This window comes from Rhinolophus sinicus, chromosome 16, assembly GCF_057876585.1.
Source record: "Rhinolophus sinicus isolate RSI-liver-muscle chromosome 16, RSI-T2T, whole genome shotgun sequence".
NCBI lineage: Eukaryota > Metazoa > Chordata > Mammalia > Chiroptera > Rhinolophidae > Rhinolophus > Rhinolophus sinicus.
In genome coordinates, this window is record NC_142516.1 from 109,323,792 (window position 1) to 109,347,876 (window position 24,085).

Sequence of the window (24,085 nt, forward strand, 5' to 3'; positions counted from 1 at the left end):
ACACACACACACACACACACACCCTAATATGCAGAAATCACCTGGAAAACAGATGACTCCATCCAAAAGTCATTGGTTGATTCTGCTAAAAGAGCACTGGGCTTGTCAGTGGGAGAAATGGGCTGTGACCCTGGCTGTACCACTGGTGGTACACTGGGACTCAGTTTCCTGATTTGCAAAATGAAGGATCTAGAAAAAGTGATCTCTAAGTTCCCTTCAAGCTAAAAATAATATATTTCTGTGGGTTACTGACCTAGTTCTTTCAGGATTCATACTGGAGAAGTTATTTCAGTAAGTCAGTCCCCAAAGTGTCTTAAGTTTCTTTTTCCTGCACAGCGCACCCTAAAAAGTGTACAAATCTATGCCATAAGCAAACGGAAGAATTAAAGTGGACATTGTTACTAACCTTGAGGAACACTGATATGTAATGTAGGAGACATGATATGAAAAATAATTAAGAATATATTGAGCAGTAATACATGAAGAAATGCAGAGCATATCATTAAAATGGCACTAAAACATTAACGCAGCTATTTCTCCATAGAAGAGTACAGTCCCGGAAGGGATGTTGTAAATACATTCCAGTTAAATGGGAATAGAAAGTTATTCTTGTGGGAGGGGAAAGGAAGTAGTCAATAAAGTTAAAAGTGTTCTACACACCATTCAGAAATGCATCACCATTGTGGAAATTGACTAACATAAACTGTGACTGAAGTAAAGCATAACACTTATACATGGGTTCAGTAAAAATAGATGATAAATGTTTGGAGATTAATTTATAAGCACAGCTTTTGGATCACCACAGACAACTTACCACCTATTTCCTGAGGATCTATTTCAAGACACAATAATTCTAAAAATCAGAACTATTATTTTTTTCTAGTGGAATTGTATCATGGTTCTGAAATGTGAAATGAAATAATGATAACGTAAATTAAATACAATTTACTAAGTGTCATGCATTATTCTAAGGGCTTTATATTAACTCATATAATTCTCACAACAAATTTATAAGGGAGATACTATCAATCCACTTTACAGATGAGGAAACTGAGCCACAAAGATATAATTCACTTGCCTAAATCACATAGGTAACAGACAGGAAGATGAGATTCCAACCAAGCAGAAATGCTCCAGAGCCCACGATCTTAATAAGTTCACCACACTATTTCCCACTATCTGCGGATTGCCACGTGCTTGAGAAAAATGGTGGTATTTTTCAACATTGAACATAATTCAAAAATATTTTACATACTTTCAGTGACTTATAAAAATTTTGAAATACACTAAATTTATTATATACTGCTATCTAATAATCAAAATCATGATGCTATTTTTCTTTTGACTGATTATAATGAACATATACAAGTTTTGATGCTTAAGTAAGCTATCTTACAGTGACCCTGTATTTGGGCATCAATATCCTGGATCTCAGTTATAGAGAAGCCATAATCTCACCTGACATTTAACAAATTATATGAACTTAATAAACATGTCAATTAATTCATGATCTGAAATAATATATTCTATTCATAGTATCAGTTCTCCAGTATTTCTGCTTTCTCATTCCTATCACCTAATTGTCCATCGAGCCCTAAGATTCTGCCTTCAGACCATCTTCCCAGTCTTCCCTCATCACCAGTCCCACCTCCTGGGCCACCTTTTCACAAGTCCTGTGGGGATATGACTAGCAATTCTGGTTAAGAATATGGAGGTTCTTATCAACCATTGAACTCAAACCTGAGGCTTTAGCTAAATTGGGAGATGAGTGGAAAAGTTGAATTACATATTCTACTACAAACTAAAAGGGTTTGATCTAGGCAGAGGGTGGCTATAGGTCATTGGTTAAGTATTCTGCCTCAGTCAGATGTCATTCCAACATCACCAATGATTGGATTCATTTAGGGAGAATGTAGGATGAAAAGTAAAGAAGACCAACAGTGGGAAAGTGGGCCACAAAAGCTTTTAATAACCGTGGGCAAGAGGAATCCACAAATAGGACTGCAAGAGACTATTCTTAGGCTAAGAAAGAACCCAGAGAAAATCCTGCAAGGATAGTTTCCAGAAGAGAGACGTGGTCAGCTGGATTAGCTATCATAGACAGAGCAAATAAAATGAGGATTGAAAAGTGTCCTTTGAATTTGGGAGTTATGAGGTCACTGGTGAAACATTAGTGTTGGTCTGAAAACTCGGAAGTTCCCTGGGTGAAATCTGAAACTGGCCCTGGTTTACAAGGAAGGGACAAACCTAAGAGAAAGGTGACCACTCTAGATTGGAAGGTGGCAGGTTTAATAAACAAGGAAATTTACATAGGAGGCTTGTCTTGGGCGCTGCAAGATGAGGAGATCTCCACACCTGCCCACCAGAATCTTAAGGCGTTCAGTCATGTATACTATCTCGATCGTCACAATAACACAATGCTCTCTCGAGGCTGTGTCCTTGAAGTAGCTCCTAGAATGGTGAGCTGGACGTACATTCCAAGGGCAGGGGAGGGTTGGAGCCTCCAATTGCCCGGCTCCAGCTCACTGGCCACCTGGCAGTCATGTCCTCTCAATGACCTCCTCCAGTTAGCAAGAGTATTGTCAAAGGTGAAGAGCAGGGAAATTCGAAGGAAAGAGTAATGAGAAAGTGAGGGGGTACGGAAGAAAACAGTGTAGACAATCCATTCACAGCTCATCAGGAAGAGAAAGTAGATAGGGTGGTACGTAAAAAGTCTTAATGTCAAGGGAAGTTTATTTTGTAAACTGTGAGCATATTTAATATGTTAGTGAATATAGACATAATGATCTTAGGAATCTACTTCTCAGAATACTGCAGAAGGAAGAGATATGATCTAGAACATTGGAGGAAATACAAGCTAGGGAGAAGAGGAAAAATTCCCAGTCTTTTGACATAGGAAAAGAGATTGAAAAAGAGATAGAGTGAAAGGAAGAAAGAAGAAAGATTTTATTTAAGTATGGAGCTTTGGGACAGAGGTGAACCGAATAGTGACCTGATAACCTCAATATTCTTTGGCACTAGGAAAAAATGTGCTGAAAAAGAACAAATTAGGGCTACGGTTCCACTTGAGGGAAGTAATGGAGCTTAGTAAAGCTGCTGTGATGTATAGGAGAGGGAGCTGACAATGGTATGTAATAGAAATAGCACGTAGCATTGAGGTCTCGGCCAAGACTGAACATAAATTTAGAAAGAAACAAACCTGTATCTTTGTGATTTACGTTAGCAGTGCTCAGTAACCTGGGTATAGGAGAGGATAAAATAGGTAGCTGAATTAACAAAAGGCTGAGAACTCTCATGAAGGTTATGGTAGAGAAAGAGGGAGAAAAAGGTATTCAGGCTGCTGGGGAAAGAAAATCATCTAAATAATTCATCTTGTGACTCAGCTAGAACAGGAAGGAAGAGGATTCCAGGAGAGTATCAATGGATTGGGGTAACAGAAGCGGTCAAGTTATTAAAAGTGTAAATGAAATTTAAAAGCAGGTTTGGGGGACTGCAGCTTGACAGATAGGGATAGACAGAAGCTTATATTCAAAATAATGATGAATTAGACCTTAAGACTTCAGAGGTTGAGAAATTTGGAGGGACCCTAAAGCCTAGGGTAAGACCAAATGAGTAGGTTTGCAAAGAGCAGTGGAGGTGATGGTTCCTGGTATTGAGGTAAAAAATTCTGAGGACAGTGTTGGAAGTGTCATCCATAGGGATTCTAAAGTCCGCTATATATTAGGAGTTGGAAAAAAAAAAGTCTGAGTTAAATTTAAATGAAATAACACATTTGGAAAGACTGAAAATGTTAGTTATACAAATGTTAGTTGTGTGGATGAAAAAGGGGTTCTATGGAAAGTAACCTCATAGGGTGATCTGATCATAAATTCTTAACTGGGCAGGTTATGGTGGGCAGTCATGCCCCGGGCATATAACTTCTTTAGATAAAGCTTTATTTTTGCCTTAAACAAGTCCTGTCCATTGTTCTTGTGCATCTAGGTTAACGCACCTTTGAAATGCCAAAGTAATCCTCTTTTCCAGACTCTTTGAAGGTCTGGAAAAGAGAGCACAAAAACTATCCTGTAATCCAATGCCCCACCTTGCTTTCTCCCACCTTCATGTAACCTTCTTTACATTCCTACCTTCATTCCAAATGTGTCTCTCACATGTAAAAGCCCTCAGCTTTGGCTCCTGGTGGCATCCAACACAGATTTAATTACCTTCCCTGTGTCCTTTCTCAGGTCATCAGGCTGGGATCCCAAATTGCACACTGCCATGTCCGGTACCTGTGTGGGATCCTACTATCAACGCTACCACATGTCCATGGATCTCCCTTCCATCTAAAATAGGTACCCAATTTTCTTTTATGAATCTGTGTTGCATGTTCTTTTCTGGAATGACTTTTCAGCAGCTTCCTCACTACCGGAAAAGGTGCACAACTTTGAGAGAGGGAAATCCATGTAAGTCAGTTTCATACAGTGGGTGCCTTACCATTACCATGGTGAGTTTCTCACCATCCATACGTCTTTAACTTGGACATTTTAACTTGCTTCCCAAAGCACTGTTTTCTAATCATAAACATAGAAAGTTTGAGTTTAATCAAAATTGTTATTTTAATAAAGTTTATTTTCATAGGAAGATGCAATTAAAAAGCAGATTTGATAGTAGGATTTCTAACTACCCTCAGTGATACTGCAAATACTCTATTCTTCTCTGGTGTAACTCTAATATAAAGCCTAAAGGACATAAAAAACATGTGTAAAGGTTAGTTTGCAAATTCTATTATGAAATGCTGTCAGCACATACAATGATGTTCTCACACATTGTATCAGCCAGTGTTCAACCAGAGAAGCAGAACCAGTAGGAAATATTAGGTTGGTGCAGAAGTAATTGAGGTTTTTGCAATTATTTTTAACCTTTTAATCGCAATTACTTTTGCACCAACATGATATTAAGATTTATTACAAGGAATTGGCTTACATGACTGTGCTGGTTAAGCAAGTCCATGGGCAGATCATCGAGAGGGGGAGATAAAGAGCAGGCTGTAACTACATGGACATGAACTGTTTATTGGTCCCTGCACCCAGAGAAAGCCTAAGCCCCTTTTACTGGGCTCATCAAATGAAGTCAGACTCACCCAGGATAATCTCATATTTGAATCACTTAAAAGTCAACTGATTAAACACTAGTCATATCTGCAAAATCCCTTCACAGAAGTACCTAGGTTAGTGTTTGAATAAGTGGGTTTGGAATTCAGCCTGGCCAATTCTACATATCAAAATATGTACACACATGTTTTCACGTTACTAAGAACGTTTTCCTGAAAAGGTAAAGAATTTGAATATTTAGACAAGCCAAATGGTAACAAACTAGAAGCTATTTTCACATATATATGAGAGAGAGAGAGAGAGAGAGAGAGAGAGAGAGAGAGAGAGAGAGAGAGAGAGAGAGAGAGAGAGAGCCAAAATAATGTATACATATTTTAAGGGAAAAACTGTATTAAAATTATAACACTCAATACCTATACACCGATAACAAAAGATGAATACAAGGCATGTGTATACATCTTTTTTGGCGTCCCTGGTATATATAATGCATACCCAACCAAAACACAGTTCAGCTGAACTAAAAATTGTGACTTGGAACTATAAAGGTGAAGCCAGTTTTGGGGTAAGAATATTTCTAGAGGCTAAACTCTTGTCACCAGCTTCCAGACTCCTTCTCCATCTCTTCCTTTGTTTTCCCTTGTATGCTGTATAGAGTCTGTTTTCTCCATGTGATAGGGAGATGGCACTAACATTCCATAATTACCTTTCCCAGCATAGCAACACTGCAGCAAAGGAGCTTCTCACTCCAGATATGTGCATTCCAGTTTATAGAAGAATCTGACTGGCCCTGCCTGACATCATAACCGCCTGCGGGCTGTTTGCTTTCTGCAGGAGCACAACACTTTACTTACCATTGATTTGCATGGAAACGGTAGCACATAAAGTTTTAGACTTGATAGCCCTATCAGGACAAAGTGGAATAAGAGAGACAATCCCCTAAAAAAAAAATTGCAATGTTGGGAAGATGTTCACTGTGGCTTATTGATAATTATTTAGAAAAAGTTGCCAAAGGCTAATGATTGTTTATGGGTAAATTAGTACATTTTAATTGTCCTCAAAGTAAAATATATATATATATTTTTTTCAAGTTCAGTGTCTTTCTTCCCAGACTTGTGGGAAAATTTTTTTTAAAAGAATCTATTTTAAGAATGTTTGACGAAAAAGAAAAACTTTTTTAAATTTAATTTTTTTAAAAAAAAATATCTATTTTAAGAGTGTTTGACCTAAAAGTAAAATTGGGAAATATGACTATGATCTGTAATTTCATCCAATAATAAATTATCATGTATATGCCTAATATAAATAAGCAATACCAACAGTATTTTTCAAAGTCACATAAAAATGTTTAAGAGATCACAGAGACCCTTTAAATCATAAAAGTAAAAATGTGAAAGGCAGATGTTAGAATGATTTGTGAGAGAAGAACTAGAGATTCTGCATGTAAAATAAGCTCATTTAACAATATGCCATTCTGTGTGCCCCAACGGATATGGGAAAAAGTTAAGAAACTTCACTTTCAATCTATTGTGAAATGTGGTCCAATTACCAGAAGCAAATGAGATGTAATTTTTTTCTACCAGTAAATCAGTTTTAATTGCTGTCCACTTCACTTTGGATATTGTAAGGATAAAGAAGATTTGATAATCCCAGGAGGGAAAAAAATGTATGAAGACTTTCATGAATTCAGAACCTATTTGCAGTATAATAAATTATTTCAGAACATCAGAAACAATTGTTAAAATGCAATTCAAATGAGCTCTTCATTTAATGTAGAAGAATCAGACATTCCTTATCTACTCTGACTCTAATATCCCTACTGTGAACTATACAATAAGGGGATTCATTGTGTGTGTGGCTGTGGAGCCCGCTTTCAAAGCCCCATTTAAGTCACATCACTTCAGTCACACCTCATATATTTCTTTAATGAAGATAAGCACTTTCGAGTTTCTTTATTCATTTGCTTCTTTGGACATGCCTGGTATAATGTTTTTACTGCAACGTTTGAGTTATGATACTGCCTTTTGTGCTGCTAGACCTACGCGTAAATATAGTTTCAAGTCATGCTGATTCCATTTTATATACTTACTTTTGGCAATGGGGGGAAGGAGTTACATTTACATGAGAACACTCAAGTCTTATGAGGAAGATGAACTATAAACAATAATCAGGTGTTTGATTATAATGCGGACTGTGCAGGTCCTTTGCACAAACATAACACATGCAGTCCTCCCAACAACGCTGAATTCAGTATTTTATTACTCTCAATTCATAATTATACTGTTAATTTCTATATGTGCAGGCAAATTCAGAGGAATTATCAAAGAGCAGAGGGAGGCTCAGACCCTGAAGTGACTCACAGATCTGTGTGAGAACAATTACTGATCTTCCTAGCAGAGCTCTAAGGACACAAGCCAAATACAGTGGTGAACGCTAAATAGCGAAAGAAATTAGTTGCTCCTAGATCACCAAAGAGTTCCAGCAGTTTTTGACTCTGTGGACTAGAAAAGGGTTATTTGGACCAGAGTAGGAAGTGACAGCCTGGAGTGACAACATTATTTCAGAGCAGGAGTCGGTTGTCGGAAACCATCCAATATACAAAATATAATAACAATTTCTTAATGTTGTCCTTGCCACCCCACCCCCCATTTTATCCTCCATTGTGCTGCCAAATTTATCACCCTAAAAATGAAAATCTGGTTATATAATTTCCAGGCTTAAAATCCTCCACCTGAAAACATTAAAATAAAACTTAAACATTTCAAATGGCATGTATATAAGGGACCTCATGCTACAGTTGCCCTCCACTTAGCTCTCCAGCCTTACCTTACATGTTGTCACTCCCCACATCAATTCTTATGTTCCACCTGCACATTATCACTTAGGGTCATGTAACTTGCCATGTTTCCTCTCCACTCAGCCCTCTAAATATGCTGTTCCTTCAGCTTAAAACAATTCTTTCCCCCACCAAATCTCCCATCCTATTTGTTGCTCTGTAAACAAATCTGTCTTTATTTTCCAACCTGGGTTCAGTGGCTATGCATGATCTAGAGACTTGGAAAGACACACCATCTAAATGTTCAAACATACCCTGCACTCATTGCATCATAGAGCTCATCAGATTGTACTGTAATTCCACCTGTAATTGTCTGTGTCTGTATTAAAAGATACATAGGCTCTGGGAGGGCAGGAACCAAGCTTATTCTTCTCATCACTATGTTCCCAGTACAGTGCTTGACATATTATAGGTGCTCAATATTTGAATTGAAATCACACACACACACACACACACACACACACACACACACAAAATCTCTAGTTCTCATAGACATACAAGATATTTTCAATGTCATGATCCTTTATCCTCCCACTTGTATATAGAAGAACACTGCTATCCAAAAACCTTAAATAACTTGTCTTCATTCATATATTTTATTAGTGCTTCATAAGTATAAATCTCCATCCACAAATTCAGATGTACAAAAAAATTTTTTTTTCTACGCGTTAATTTAATATTAACTTAAATCTAAACTCCCTGGAATGGGAGCGCACTCGACCTTGGGGGTCCCAAGTGCTCTCCCTACAAGGATATTGTGAAGTTTCTGGAGTCTTAATATGTTGTTTTCAAACTATGCTTTCAGGCTCTTTTTATCCCATTCTCCATAAGTCCCTCAAGCCAGCTAGCTGTGCAGCTTCCATGTCACACTTGGCTGTGATTTCTCTGGAGATGAGTGTCCTTTGGCCAGGGTCCAGCCTCTCGCAATGCACCACACTGTCACCTCTTCTGAGGCCTGGCCACGTCCTGAAGAGTCCTGCCCATACAGCAATGTCAGATCCCAACTGATCTTTCTGCAACCCACTCCCAATTTCAACCTGACAAAACCTTTTTTAATATTAGAAAAATCCTTTGTTCTCCCTTTATGTTTCTCCTTACTCCCTCCTCTTCAAGGCATTTAAACTTTGGGCCACAAAAGCCAAGAAGGAAATAGCACTGCAGACAATTTGAGCTTTCTACTTTTATTAGTTGGAACTCTTCTGGTCAAGCGAACAGACACCCCACTCACACGGCATGATGCACATAGAGAAATGAGTTGGATTTCAACACGGAGAAAACCAAGATGGATCTCTGGCTTCCAGCAGACTAGATCCCAGGGCTCAGATTAGGTCATCGGGGTCTGGTTTTCCTCTCTTTAGCTTTTGGCTCTACTTTCTCTGCTTGAATTTATCCTCTGACTGATTCTCTATTCATTTTCTCTGGTTAGCAGCAACACTTCAGCTTCAAGTTCACTAGGGAAGAGAATGGGATTTCTTTTCCAGAATGACCAGAAAAAATAGACTTTATTGCACCCACTTGACTTTGATTATAGCACATTCTTACTCCTGAACTCAATGGTTGGGGTAATATGATGCACTGAATGACTTAAATCCAAGTCCCATACTTTATACTTGAACTAGAAATGGGACTTTACCAAATGCATATGGACTGAGATTAGGAAAAATAATTTTCCTGAGGGAAACTGGATAGGATCACTAAAAAGTGGGAAAAAATAATCTGGGCAGCATACAAAAATAATGTACCTTTTTTTATGGATAGTTTCAAAACTTAGCTGCCAATACGTCCTCCCCTCTCTGTGCACACATGACACTTGTTCTATCAAGATGTGCAATCCATTTCCCTCCCCTTGAATCAGGTCAGCCTTGCCCAATAGCATGTGACTTGCCTTGCCCAATAAATGCAGCAGAAATAACACTCTGCCAGTATGGGGACTGATGCTTAAAAAGGCCTGGAACTTTGAGCTTTGCTCTCTTAGGTCCTTCAGCCTCCAGGTAAAAAGTCCAAGACGTCCTGATAGAGAGAGGGGTCATGTGGCATTAGACAACATGTAGAGAAAGAATGAGGTGCCAGAGCCAATGATCCAGCACTAAAGCCCCAAACACGTGAAAGAGACCCTCTTGGACCCCTAAACTTAATACAGTTATCAACTGAATGCAATCATTGTAGGAAATCTAGCCAGCACCACAAAGAGAGAAGAATCACCCAGCCCATGAGTTATGGGAAATAGTCAACCATTGTGTTTTAAGCCACTATATTGTGGGATGATTGGCTACATATGAAAAGGCAACTGATATATTGACATATCCCCTTTACCTACTGCAGGAAATTTTCACTGAGACAAGGAAGCAGAGAGCTTGTCACCTGTTTAAAGGAGGAGAAAATCGAAGGGGATGGGGTGGTTTGTCAACCTACCATACTTAGAAGCACTCTGACCTCTGGCTCCTAATCAAGTGCTCTTTTCTCTATGATTCACTGCCACCCATCGGAGTGTCCTCTACTATTCAGATAAGTATACGATGTCTGCCAATTAAGTTCGCAAACTCATCCTAGAAAAAGTGCTACATATCTCATTGCTGAATATCACTATGGTCACCTTCGAAGTACTCCCCTTGGGAAGCTATGCACTGACGCCAGTGCCTAGTCCACCCTTCAAAGCAATTCTGGAACTCTTTTCCTAGAATGGCTATCAGAGCTGTCATCGTATTACCCTTGGTGTCCTGATGTTATCAAAATGTCTTCCTTTCAATATTTTCTTTATCTTTGGATAAAAAAAGAAGTCATTGGGGGCAGATCAGGTGAGTAGGGAGGGTGTTCCAATACAGTTATTTGTTGACTGGCTAAAATCTCCCTCACAGACAGTGCTGTGTGAGCTGGTGCATTGTTGTGATGCAAGAGCCATGAATTATTGGTGAAAAGTTCAGGTCGTCTAACTTTTTCATGCAGCCTTTTCAGCACTTCCAAATACTAAATTTGGTTAACTGTTTGTCTAGTTGGCACAAATTCATAATGAATAATCCTAATCCTTCTGATATCAAAAAAAGGTTAACAACATTGTTGTAGCAAGTTCGTGAACTTAATTGTCTGACCTTGTATACTGTTGCTAAGTGTAAACTGGGTTGGACAAAAAGGTGCATGAGCAATTTAGATTCTGACAAAAGAATAAATTGGAGAGCTAACAGGAAAAAGAAATCATTCAAGAAAAGAAAAACTTGACCGTAGTGTGATACTGTAAAATGATTGATTATTTTTACTGACTGCAGCAAACTGTTAAAATCATAAGCTGGTTCATCTTTCAGCAAAACAATAAGATCAAAAGACAATCATGAAGCTACAGAGGCCTCTCATCATCATTATTTTTCTGTTGCTTCATTGAGCCTTAAATTATGAAAATAGCTTCAAGCTGTAGTAATGAATCATTTAATCAGAATTAGTGATGTCTTATTTGTCTGCCGTCAATTTCATTGACTGAAGAATAGCAGTTAATTTATTAAATAATTTATATACATACATATATACGCCATGCTTATTTCACTGTCAATAGTATATTTAAAGATTATTTAAAGCTTGTAAAACATGACTTGAAAAATAGAACATTTTGTGTATATGTGAACTTTGTAAAGTTCTTGATTGTTAGAATAAAGCCTCCATAATTCTGCTCCATAAATACACTTAATCTGTGAAAACTGCAAACTGCAAACACCCAACACTGGACATAAAACTAGTTCTAGTTAAGCTATAAGAAAAGGAGGTTGAGAATGGTTAGGAATTGAGGGAGGGAATGGAGTGGATGAGGAGATGATGTGTGACAGGACAGGGATAACTATAAAGGTTGGTATAAGGTTATAGAGAGAGATAAAAGTGTACATAATTTCTACCCTCAGAAAATTATTATACCCCTGTCTTTTTTGCAACAAATTTTATTATTTCATTGCAGTGTCATCCAGTCTCATCTTGGACAAAAATAAATGTTAACATCTTTTCTATAAACTTATTTCCTCAACACTCACCGAGTAAGGCAAAGTAAGAAGAAACAGCAACAAAAGCGAGTAAGTTAAATTTGAATTATCAAAAACCATGGAGTAAATATATTAAACTACTACTTACTAATTTAAATCACTATCCCAATGAGCAAATATAAAGGACATGTTTATGGAAACAAGTGATATGTCCAAAAGTAAAGGTTCAAGAATATCAATCAAGCATTCATATGGGCATGATTTGATGATGGTATTGATAATAAAATTGAAGTTATATTTGATGATCAGGAAACCACCAATAAATGTCATTCCAGAGTTCCATGCTAGAGTTTTTCACAATTTTATTTTCCATTTTATTACAAAGTAATTTTCAAATTTTCTTTGTACTATCACCAATTTATATCATTTTTAAAAGATGAAGACCTTCTCCATTGCTCTTAACTGAGTCATTAAAATTTAGCCATTATGGCATTTGAATACCCAGAGATAAAGTGTGTATATATTTAGAGGTAATGCTTGTGAACTGGTAACCATTAGATCACCCTTCATATCCCCATAATACATGTATATATAGAGAAAAATTTCTACAATAGGAGCCGAATCTGGTCTATTCAGGTTGGTAAATTTTAAAAATGTCATTGCAAAGACTATTCAACAATATACACTTTAAAAGTTTTTGTTTACCCAGTGTTGTTACTAAAGTGGCATTTTCTTTAAGAATCATAATATAGAAGTTGTAGAAACTCTTTGCTGTATCACGCAATATTAACCATATGGTGTCATATAGTTACAAAAAAAAAAAGAAATTAAAATGAATGTCATTTGTGATTAAAATCTTTCCACAGCTCCTGCTCTCTGCTGCTAATATCAGAGTATTGTCCAAAAATTGACCTATACCTGGTAAATTTAAGCTTTAGTGAAGAAATCTAACCTGAAGTCAGTAAATGAAAAACATCTGTCTTAAGGATATCCCTTTAAATATATATATTAAAAAGTTGCACTCTTAAAATACTCAGTATTGTTACTTTAAAAAGTATTGAAATAATGTGGCTAATGCAAACAATTACTTATTATAAGAAGGAAATGAACTATAAAATCAGTAGCTTTTTACTAAATGACCTAGGCAATTTTTGTAGATTTCTTTGATAAATCTAGCAGTGGAACAAAATGAGAACATAAAAATCCATTAAGAAGATAATTAAACTATGAAAAGATAAAAACAATTACAGAATATATTTTATTTCTGATTAAAGCAGCACTATTATGAAATTAGATTATCACCATTTGTCAATCATCGTAGTAATAATTAATTCCAAAAGAATCATCAGCAGATGCAAAAACTAGTGGATAAAAGTAAGTCTGATGAGTAAGAGGAAATTTATATTCCTGCCTCTCAAATTATCTCCCATAAAGTGCTTATTCATTGCAATGGAAAAATATAACTTTACGTGGGAAATGGGCAGATACCACCTTAATAAAGTGATCAAAATATCACTAGGAATAGGACAAACTGATACATGTGCTCCTAATATGATTCACAGGGCATACAACATACATCAGTGATATTCCTTCCAAAAATGCATAAACTGAATCTAATCATGTGGCAGTGTCCCATAAAAGCAAGTTTAAGGACATCTTACAAAATGCCTGTCCTCTATTCTTCAAAATCATCAAGGTTATGAAAACAAAATAACAACAACAACAAAAACACTGAGGTGTGTTCTAGACTAAAGCACACCAAAAAGACATAACAACTAAGAGCAATGTGTGATCCAGGATTTTCTTTTGCTATACAGGACATTATTGGGACAATTGGCAAAATTTGAATAATGTCTATAGATTATTTCATAATATCACTGTGAATTTTTTGAGTTTGATATTTGTGCTTTGGTTACTAAGAAATGTCTTTTTCTGGAAGTATGCACTGAAATATTTAAGAGTACAGGGCATCATATCGGCCACTTACTTTGACAAAATGAAGAAAAATATATATAGAGAAAAAATGATATTTGTGTATATGTGATATGAAAAAGAAAGAGCAACAAAGCAAAACAAAGGCAGTAAACATTAATATTTGGGGAATCTGGACAGAAGGTATGTGGAAAAAATTTTTTTTTAATATTCTTGCAACTTTCCTACTGGTCTGAAGTTATGTCAAACAAAAAGTTTTAAAAAATATTTTAAAGAACTACTTTTGATCATTTTTCTCAAGTACTACCAGTTGTTATGATCTTTGTGGTTGTATTTTTCAGTCAAAAGTCTAAAATTTTATAGCTAAGTCTTGTTTAATCAAAGAATATTAACAAAAAAAAACAGTTCTTATTTTCCATCCAATACTGAAGGTGGGTTTGCTCTAAGTTCTGTTTGCATGTCCCTGTGTATAAGCACCAGGTAGTTTTTCATGTGTACAGTGACAATTTAGCTAGAGTATAAAAGGAAAACATTGATAATCCAAGTGAGATAAACATATTTTAAAGGGCAAAATACATATGCCTAATGATATTTTAGGCTATTAAAAAGTTCTAATACTGATTTAATGTCATTGGAGAAGTGAGAGAAGAATCTAACTGCCCTTAAATTATGGTGCAAATTGATATAAAAGAAAAACAACAGCAACAACAACAAAATCTCTGTTTTATGAGTAAAGTTTCATTCAGAGACCTGGTAATAGTACAACAAAGGAAAGGTCTTCATCAGTGCTCTTAATGAACTTTCCAATTGATTTGAGGTAAAATGTATGCATGAAACATAGTAACAAACACAAATCTGTAGACAAATAATTACAGAAATGTACGAAAAATAACTTATTGCCCCATTTACACATCTTTTATAGAAATGGAGACTTTCTATTTAACCTAATATTCCAGGTAATTAACACTTGGCTCATCAAAATAAGTTTTAACAATTTTTGCTTAAAACATCTCCAAAAGACATTGTTTGATTAAATAATAGATTTAGAGCCAACCATGATTATTATTTCCTGTTCTCTGTACTAATGTGAGTCTTTGTTTCTGGGATTTTTCTTACCATGTCCAATTTACTGATTCTTCCACCCTTCCCCATTTCTGAGTGCTTCAAATGACCCAGAGTTTGATCATTCAAATAATTGTTAGAATTGCTGGTAATATAGAATCAGTAATTCTGAATGTTGGTCTGTACTCTTCTGATTCAAAATAAAATGCTGCTAGTTTTAGTGCTTATCATTTTAGATAACACAGAAACATTTCTAATGTTATTTTCTGATTCTCGGCTAAAGTCTTAACTATAGATACATTTTATGTTACTGTGATTAGCACAGCAGAAAGAGACGATAAAATATTGGTGGAATGAAAAGCAGTTTTCTTTGTGAGTATGGTGCTAATTAACAACATAATTGGTGATGAGGACTATAGAAGATATTTCTATGCAGGGAAGTTTCATCCAAATGGCAATAAAGATTCCTAGGAATTATGAGGTAGGAAAAAACATTTACTTAGTTTTAAAATGCTGTTTTGATTTTTAATATAGAGAATAAGAGTAAAGAGAGAAAATACACTTGGATTTCCTACTACCTCTAAAGAAGTTCAGTAAGACATAGTAAAATTACAAAGTCCCTATATCTGAAAGCATATCTGCTACTATAATCAATAAATACAAGAATATAAGAATCCTGCAGTGATTATATTCCACCAAAGCTGTGGAGTTACTGTTCTTTACTATGCTAGTCTTTGATTGTCTGACCAATTATAAGCTATTGAATAAAAGTTAGTGGGATATACAGACATCAGAGAAGAATGAGAATGACCAGGTAAACAGCTGGAATGGAAATTTCATATATAAGGTGCAGTGAGGTACACAGGACTGGTTAATATTTAAAGTTCAATGTCATGATTTACCCCCATAGTGCTTGATACATATGTTTGTATGCACGACCAACACAGCTAACACTTACCATGTACTTACCATGTGACTTATACGGATTATCTCATTTACTTATCTAGATTTCAAGATGAGAAAAATGAAGCATGACTTAACTTGCCCTCATTTACATAACTAGTAGGTCCCTAAGCAGCTGCCACCACGCAGAAATGCTTCTGGCATCTGTGCACGCCAACATGGCACTTGGCCTCCTAACTGAGCACTTTCTAATCTTCCAGTCATTCACCTGCCATCCTTTTTGTCTGCTTATTTTTTTGATTCATCCAGTCACAGAAGCTTAATGTAGCTTTTCTAGCCCTGATCTCCTGGTTCCTTGCCCCAACCTAACTTACACGCAGCCTGAGGCTGCGCCCTCTACCATCTTCACACCAGCTTTGTACCTGGCTTGTCTGAGTCTGTGAGTGGCACACACTGTCATTACCACTCTATTTCTACTTTGTGAAATTAGCTAACTGGGTCGTTTACTTGTGAAAAGACAATAGATAGTGTGGTTTCTTTGAACTAAAACCTTTCTTTGCAAAGACTTGTGCCTTGTGCTTGGCTCTTAGTTGCCTTTCAGAGAGTTGGTATTATGCTACTTAAAAATTGACCATTGATTGATGGATTGAATCATTGATTCATCCATTCATTCATTCTATAACTACATATTGTGTGCCTACAGGTATCCAATAGGCATCATATCCTACATGCTCTAGCTATAACAGTAAACAATAAAGGCACAGTCTCTGCCTTTTTATAGTGGAAATAGTGGTGAATAGATGATAGATAGATAGATAGATAGATAGATAGATAGATAGATAGATAGATAGACAGATAGATACTAAGAGAAGAAAGAGATGAGATAAAGAGAGACATGAATAGATATCAGGTGTTGTTGACTGGTCTAAAGAGGACTAAAACAGGCGAAGAATAATAGAAAGTATCAGGAAAATAATTGCTATGTATATAATAATGGAAGTCAGGAAGGACTAGTCAGACACATTCTCTGGTAACATTTAATCAGAGATCTGAAGGAAGCAAAGGAGAAATACACATGGACATCTGGGAGAATTGTATGCTAAGGCCAAGGGCACACCATATGTGAAGACCAGTACTTACAGACTCAACTGTAAATTAGCCATCTTGTCATAAATTTCACAGTAAGCAGATTCTCCCTACTAATGACTAAGAAAACTTGAGTACCAATGGCAGCAGTGAACACCATTTTTTCCACTCGATGATTACATACCATGGTCCCACGGCATGAAAAAGTGCATGTACAGCATAATTATATAGAGCTCCCTCCATATATTTAATGTCAAAGGAGAAACTTTAGGTGAAGCATAGTTCATTTCTCATAGAAAAGAAGTTTTTAAAATCTTAAAAGAAAAATCCAATTCACTTGAACTAGCTACTCTCAAATGATTGTAGTTGAAAGCACACCCACCAGAGGTCAGTGTAACCACAGGAATGGAGTGTCCATCTTTAAAGCAAATTGGTCTTGATTCTTTACAAAATATCATTTTAGCAAAATTGTGATTTAAATCTCTTCCTTTCTTTGTTTTTCAAAAGCTTAGTTGAAATACTAAGGCTTTGCAAACACTGTTGTTTTGGTTATCATTGCTAGATCTTAGTGATGAATTCTATTCCTCTTGTAGGGTGACTAACCATCCTGGTTTGCTTGGGACTGAGGGAATTCTCAGAACACTGGATGTGGGACTTTCAGTGCTAGAACAAGGGAAGTCCTGGGCAAACCAGGAGGAGGCAGTCATTCTACTGCAGTGATTCCTAACATTTGTATTTAGGAAGGACTTTCTTTTTCACCCCCCCACCCCCCACACTTTTTTTGTTGTTGTTAGAAGTCTGGGCAACACAGTTCTGATTAAGAAGGTCTAGAAAGCTGAATTTTGAACAAGCTTCTTGGTAGTTGGGCTACAAGTAGATTTTGCTTTCAGAAACCCTGATCTTAATATTTTGAATTTAAATTTTCAGAAAAGGGAGGTAAGTGACATGAGCTTAAGAATGTAAACACACAGTGATTGAACAGAACAGTGTATTACAATGACTTCATTTTATCTTCCCTCCCCACCAAAATTGCTTCTACTTAGCAAGAAAAAAATAATTTATCCTCTATTAAACTTATTTATACATAAAGATAAGCATTTTGTGTGCCCATTAGAAATAAAAAACAGCAATTTGGAGCTTATATTGCTACCTAAATTAAAATCATAATAGTGATTATTTATTGATTGCTTACTATATGCTAACCACATTTACATTCTTTTCTTATTTAATCCTTAAAATAACTGTAATGTGGATACTATTTTTTTACACTTTTCAGATTAGGGTACTGTAGCTTAAAGATGTTAAGTTTCTTGCACCAAACAACTGGAAAGTGGTGACCTGGAATCCACGCATAGACCTTTAACTTAATTTTTTTTTTTCCTGTAAAACAACCACGCCATCTCCAAACTTTAACCTTTTAACATTTTCATGGTGTCTTTCTCTAGGTATTGGTGGAGAAATTATAGAGGCTGTATTTACTACTCAAAAAGCAAATCTCTAAGTTTCTGAAGATCTAAGATGGCAGAGTAAACACTATGCCTGCTTCTTTCCATGAACACATTAAAATAACAACTAAATTATAGAACAATCAACCTAGTGAACCATCTGAAGTCTAGCTGAACAGAAGTTTTATAACTAAGGATATAAAGAAGCCATGTAAAAACTAATGGGAGGGTCAGAGATGTGAAACGGGCTAGCCCCAAACCTCCGTGTGGAGGTTGAGTACCAGGAGGGATAGCTCATCCATAGAGGTTCCCCTTAGAGAAGCGAGAGACCCCAGACACACACCAGCCTCCCAAGCCCAGAGTACTGGTGCCAGGAAGGGGAGACCCCACAATATCTGGCTGTGAAAAACAACGGGGATTCTGACCATCTGGGTAAGACCAATGGCAGTGGGAAACCCAGACGTCCTCTTAAAAGGCCTGCACACAGACTCTCTCACTCACAGGCACTCACCTTGGGCTCCGGTGGAGAGACAGTAACTCGAGGGTGGGGGGGGGGGGGGTGTTGGAGGCATACACGAGGCAGACTGAAGTATGTGGCTTCAAAGCGAGGACTAGAGGACAGTCGCCATTTTCCCTGTGAAGGATCCTTCTCCTGTGCAGCTGTCAGGCAGGCGCCATCTTTAATATGTTGAGCCCGCCCCCTCAGGCCAAATCTGAATCTGATTGGTCTGGTGAGCTCCATTCGCTTCACCTTGCTGACTCACTGGGACCCTGCCCCGACACCAGAGGCACTTTCTCTGAGAGTAGCTAGCCCTGACTGCATCGCACTCGTTCTTGAAAAACTGTTGGAGTCAGCAGGACCCAGGTGGGCAGCTGCTCACCTCGGTGTGCTCTGAGACTTTTGCTGAGTATCTCCAGGCTTAGCACTGGCACCAAACCAGAGTCTACATTAATCTGTTGACCACCAGTCTTCCCACTCTACTGACTCCCTGATACCCTGCCTCACTCAACTAGTGTACCCCATGAGGCTTTATCAGGGGCTGAACCTTAAGAGGATGAGCAGGTAGCAGCAGGCCACAGCGTATCCTGGCTTTTTGCAGAGCTAACCCAGGCTTGGTACTGTTGGCAGCTATCCTCAGTTCGCAGAGTAGCCTCTCCCACACGTCTCCAGGGTTAGCACAGGCAGTGAACAACTGCAGATTGCTTTGTAGCTCCTCCCAGGTAGTCACTGGCTGGTCCCAGGCAGTGGGTAACCTGGGCCAATCTATCCAGATGGGAGGATAAGGCAATATGGCAGCAGTTCAAATATCACCTCTGGGTTTCATTATTTCAGAGTTTCTCTCTTGTGATGCAAATGCCTTCTGACACATATACATCTTGTTATGTCTCTCCATGGGGAATTGGGGTTTGGGGGACAGATGTTCTGTTAGTCCCTAAAAGGTCTGTTCCCTGATCTAGAGTTTTCATGTTTACACACAAACACACACACACACACACACACACACACACACACACACACACACACACAGCATTAGGTTTCTCCAGAGAAACAGACCAGTAGGATATATACTCATATAGGTACATAGAAAGGGATTTGTTATGAGGGATTTATTATGAGGCTCACACAGTTATGGAGGAGAAGCAGTTGTATGACCTGCCATCTGCAGGCTGGAGGCCCAGGAAAGACAGTGATATAATTCAGTTCAAACCTGAAGGCCTGAGAACCAAAGGAGCCAAGGGTGTATGTTCCAGAGTCTCAAGGCCCAAGAACCCAGAGCTCTGATGTCTGAGGGCAGGAAAAGGTGAATGTCCCAGCTAAGAAGAGCGAATGAGTTGCCCTTTCTCTGTCTTTTTGTTGTATTAGAGTCCTTGATGGATTTTATGATGCCCACCCACATTGGCAAGGAAGGATGTTTATGCAGTCTACTGAACCAAATGCTAATCTCCTCCAGGAACACCCTCACAGAAATAATGTTTTGCCAGCTATATGGACATCCCTTAGCCCAGTCAAGTTGACACGGAAAATAAACCAGCACAAATATGTATATAAAATTGTGGCAGGCGAGCCTGTTAGCTTGCAGATGGGTAACACCTTAGACCCTTCAGAGTTCTAGTCTTAACACTGAGATTCCAAGATTCATGTGATGCAAAGCCGAGTGTACTAGAGTGAAAGGTCGGAGATGAAGGTGACGGCCTGAGAGGCTTGACTGCTAGACGGGTCATCCAGAAAGATGTTTTCCTCTAGGGACTTAAAGATAATGGGAGCTAACATCTTCATTACATTAGGGAACTGAGGAAGACTGACATAGACAAGCTAGACCGCCATCTAAAGAGAGGGCAAAAGTTTTAGAATAGCTGACATTTTGTTCACATCACTTTTTCCTCTGAGAGAATATAAACTCCAGAAGGCCAGGAATACCAATATGTCCATCTTTGTTTTCACAACACTAAGATTCTCAGGATGGGATGGGGAGAGGGAAAGACAAGAGAAAAGGAAGACAGAGGTGTCTTCACAGAGGTGAAGCGAGCCAGGACGTTAAGTGTCTGCTGATATGAACCTGGGAACAGATGTGTTTGTGGAGATCTTTTAGTTCTTTTAATGATATAAAATAAATTAGATCTGCATTTTTGTTTGTTTAAAAACCAAGGAGATAGAATAAGCACATTTTATTGTTAGATGTCCTTTCATGTCATTAAAACATTTACAACATGACAGTTGTATTACACATGTGAAAACCTGACTTCAAAGAGTAGCACTTAAATTTGACACAGTGAAAACGTTTGAAATACCTTGTTTATGTTGCTGTGCTTATTTGCAACAGTAATTGAGCTCATTTCATTTCATGTTTCACTGCTCTGTGAACTGAGTTTTTTGTTTTCTTGTTTGTTTGTTTTTAAGTAAAAGAAAATGCAGGAGAAGAGGGATAGAAGGTAGGCCAATGCTTGAGTTGCAGTCTCAAGTTTATAAAAATTTATAAATGGAATTGTAAATTTCCAGTAAAGGTACATGTTCTTGAATCCAAATAGAGGGGATTTTCAGGATGGGAATGATCATATAGACGAAAAGTTATTTTTCGGAAAATCACTAGAATGAGAATTAAATTTTGAAAATGAAATTTCTCTAGGAACTTAAAGTTTAGGCAGCTATAATTAAAACTAACTTCATCTACATATTTTGCAGCTCTAGGTCTTTGCTTTCTCCAGCATCTCAGAGTTGGGTCACTCATCGTTTCCTTGGGCTTTCCCCATTCAATTTCCATAAAAGAAATTCAATTGCCCTCAAGAAAAGAGTGTCTCATGTTCCTACCTGCCCTCCCCCAAAGTTGTTCTCTCCTGATCTTTGGGCTTTTCCAACAGTTTCTGAACCCAGTTCCTTAGGATCTCAGTCCCAGGCTGTAGGACTGATTTCTGTTTGGTCCACATTCTAAGACTCTATTCCAGTGGACTGTTGAGATCTCTCAGTCTCCCCTGAGGACTAAGTCTATTCACAGGGGCTATAGCACTACGCTCGATCAGCTAGGGCCCTGCTCCCTGTAAGCAAACCTTCCATGCTCCATTTCCTGGTAACCATTTTGCACCCACAGTTGTCACACCTGCTACTTTGACACCCCCAATGCCAATCATCTACTGAGTCAGAACTGGAGGTTTCCAAGTCCTCACTGACATACAGTGCACACTGCTCACCACCTCGAATCTCAGCTGAGTGTTAGTTGTCGTGTCTCCTACCCTCTACCCTTACCACTACCTCTACGCCTACCCCTTCATTGATACCCTTGGAGGGAAACTACCTTAATTCTCTGACAAATGATGTACTGTGACAGAGAAACATGAATCTTCAAGAGGCTATATTTAATTTTGTTTCTGTAAAGTAAACATTTAAAGTAAACTGAAGAAAAATAAATTCAGCATGTGTCTGAGGAATCCTTCCATTGTTAAGTACATTAAGTATGATTTTTTGTGTGAATTCTACTAGCTTAAGCAAAAGGGTAATTTATTGGCTTACAAGCTTTAGAGTCTATAAGTGGGTCTAGCTTTAGAAATGACTTGATCCAGGAGCTCCAATAATGCCCCCAAGTCCTGGGTTTCTTGGCTCTGTGTCAATCTTCCTTCCATTCTTCATATGGGGATTTTTTTTTTTTTCCTTTCATGAGTCAAGATGGCTCCATGTCAAACCCTGATTAATGTCTTCCTAATTTAGCAACCTGATTAAAAGCTTCTGTCTCATAGTCTCCAAATATCCATCTCAAGTCTTATTTGGATCCTCTGACTCTGCTTGCACCAATCACTGGGCAGGAAATGAAGTGTCTTCATTATGAGGACTGAAGGCATGCCTGTGGGAGGAGAAGGTCAGAGCCCCTCTGGTTGAACAGCTGAGAAAAAGCAGGATGTAATTTCCCCAAGTCCCCTTGCATTTCTGAAACTCCACAAGCTGTTTCTATTCTAACACGAATCACTTTGTATTAGTTATTTTTATATTTCCATTAGACTGTGACACTCTGAGAATCAGAAAATCAGTCTTTCTGAGTTTCTTATTTCAGAACCAAGCACAGGCCCATATCACACAGAGTTAGCAGTCAAAAGAGGTCATGAAATAAAGAACGGATATGGTTTCTGGCAGTTTGAAGCCAGTATGGGTTAAAAAGAGCTCATTTTGCTTAACATCTTCAAAATAAGCAAGTGGTTTCTCTGTATGTTTCCGACTACTCATTATATTATAATTATTTGATTTCCAAAGACAGTTTTCCCTGTTATTTCACTTTAAAAATTCTACCAATTATTTCTGGGAGAACCTGGATGTATCTGTATACCAGTTCTTTGGGATGGTGTTAGGAAAAATCAACACAAGAAATTCCATTTATGTATGTTTTATGTATGTATGAGTATGTATGTATGTATTCATTCATTCATTCATTCATTCATTCATTCATTCATTCATTCAGTTTAATGCAAAAAGACAGCTGGCGACTAACGGGATGGTCACTCCTGACAGTAGCTGGAATATTTAAATGGCAACAATGCCAATCCATTTACTCACCCTTTCAAAGCACATCACAGAACCTTGGAACATTTTCTACTAGCCCCTTCTTAAAGCACCTACACAAAATTCTCCTGATCTTGCCCCTCCTTTGCTGTTGAACTAAGAAGAGAAGTTTCTGCTGCCCATTCTTCAGAACAACCTCCTTCCTACATTCTAAGACGTATACCATCCCCTCGAAAACCCAATGAGACTTGATTATTACTGTGCACTCCAAATTTCTTGAGGCCGAAACAATTTTATAAACCTTTTTATTTTTCCAAATGTGAGATGAAACTAAAGTTAGTGATCCGTATCTTCAGTTTCACTTGCATCTCTCTCTTTGAACTCTCCTTCCACGAGTGCAACACTCAAATACAGAAAATCCCAGAAGTGCAGCTTTCCCTCCTCACTGACGTGGGGCATTGCTCTTGGGCCAAGGTTGTGGGCTTGAACCTTCCTTGGAATGTTTCTTACGATGTCGTTCGGGTCATGGGCCACTCTTTAAAAGCCAGCTTATTTCTGAGTCCAAGGATAAGGAAAACTGTAATATATTACTTTGTAGATGAGAAGACTGGTCGTTAAAAAGTTGGTTAATTATTCAAGATCGCACAAACCTATGGCTATATAGCCTCAAGATAAAACTTCCCCTTTCACTGTTTGCCTCTCGAGGGGTATATGCACCCCACAAGTATGCATGCTGCAAGTCTGTGTTTAAGTTCTCAAGGGCCCATTTTACAATCTGAAGAAAGCAGCATGCCCGA